The sequence below is a fragment of the Perognathus longimembris genome, chromosome 19, assembly GCF_023159225.1.
Source record: "Perognathus longimembris pacificus isolate PPM17 chromosome 19, ASM2315922v1, whole genome shotgun sequence".
Lineage (NCBI taxonomy): Eukaryota > Metazoa > Chordata > Mammalia > Rodentia > Heteromyidae > Perognathus > Perognathus longimembris.
This window is the reverse complement of record NC_063179.1, coordinates 42,496,824-42,498,597: the sequence shown is the minus strand read 5'-3', so window position 1 is coordinate 42,498,597 and position 1,774 is coordinate 42,496,824. Positions and strand designations below refer to the sequence as shown.

The window sequence follows — 1,774 nt, the reverse complement described above, 5'->3', positions numbered from 1 at the left end:
AGGTAACTAAAAGTATACAGGGGGAAAAATTAAAATACACTTATCTACACAGTAAGGATTTCTGAACTATGAATGTAATCCCTACTTCGAAAATTTTAACTAGAATCATCTGGTCATTTCTGATTGCATCTTAAAGATGCATCTAGATTCAGTTTCTGTTTATCCATAGATATATCTAGTCAGAAGTATTAGCTTTAATCCCCAAATGTCTTAACCGCTAGCATGACTGCAGTGTAGTATCTCCCAGAGTTATCAAGCACAGAGGAGAAAGTAGATGCTCAAAAAGCAGGCAGCCATCATGGCCTTCCATATAGCAGCATCTGAATGGCTACTGTAGAGTCCAGGAATAATTTTAGAAACAAGAAATTTCACGCATTTTAGTAAATATATCATAATTTTCACAGTTGGGATTTTCTTAGACATTGCACTTTCTTTAAGGGAATCTTGGTTTTTCTAAACGTTACAACGAATCAGGACTTGAACTAGCAGCCTTCTTTTTCTTCTTGCTGTGTTTCTTATGCTTCTTTTTCTCTTTTGCCTTTTCTGTTGTTCTTTCTCGTTCTTCGCTGCTTTTCTTCTTTTTTTGCTCGTACCTCCTCAGCATAATCTGCTTCTGACAAGGACTCAGATGATAAGGGTTTATCTTCAGGATACATCTTTCTTTTCTTGCCAGGTCCTTTAATGTCCTTACTGTCTGACTCAGTTTCTGACATAGAGCTTTCAGAAGATTTATGTGAACGGTTCTTCTTTTTGCTTGTTTCTTATCCTCATCATCAGAATCTGAAGAACTGCTGGAAGAATCAGAGTTTGATGAAGAAGATGAACACCTACCAGCTTTCTTTTCTTTTTTCTTTCTCTGTCTTTTTTTTTAGATGAGCTCTCATTTCCACTTAATAATTTTCCCTGTGTTTTTCTAGCTCTTTCTTCCAGTTCTCATTCATTTTTTTCTTTCAAATTCAGCCAAAGCCTTGGAGCCTTTCTTGTTCTTTTCTAGTTGTTCTTTTACTTCCTCCCAGGTAGGTCTTGGTCGATTTAGCTAATCCTGGATCGAGGGCCCCGAAGACTGGATTGGCCCCCTTGATCTGGCCATTGCTATTGGATTCACGGAGGCCACGCGGTTGTCCCGTTTCCCCATGCTGCTGGGTTAGCCACACCGCAAGCCAGGCCACAGACGCAGCAGAAGCGGGCCCGCCGCGAGTCCTACTCGCTTTCTCTTGTTTATTATCATAAAGGTGATGTATAGAGGGGTTACAGTTACATAAGTCAGACAAAGAGTACATTTGTTTTTGGACAATGTCATCCTTTCCCTTGATCTCTCTGTTTTTCCCTCTCATCCCACCCATCCATTATATAGTTCATTTTCGAGTGTCTAGTGAGTACCAGTGCTGCATTTGTCCATACTTTGCTGCTCCACTGTGTCCTTCCCTTGCCCTTCCTCATTATGTTTTTGTTTTTTTTTAAAGGGCGGAATCCTGTCACCGTCTAAGCTGCATATATTATATACATAGTAAGGCTCCCCCTTCCGGCAGCCTGAAGGTAGTTTTCTCCGAGTGTGGATAGGCTGGTGGGGCAAGTGTAGAAGGTCAAGGTTGAGAATGGGGGGGTGGGGGGGGAGGGCACGCAGGCATCCCGAGGTGCGGAATCACCGGCTCGGCATCGGGAAGACCATGAGAGCATGTTTATCTTGACAGAGGTAATTTAATAAATAAGCTAAAGCAATAATAATAGGTATAGCTTTCCTTAGATACTTGCCATATACCGTGTGTGTGTGTGT

General features: G+C 41.5%; 1 pseudogene; it reads right to left on the bottom strand.

The window, feature by feature from the left end:
• Nucleotides 1–460: 460 nt before the first annotated feature.
• On the bottom strand, nt 461–1,135 carry LOC125367595 (annotated as a pseudogene).
• Nucleotides 1,136–1,774: the final 639 nt, after the last annotated feature.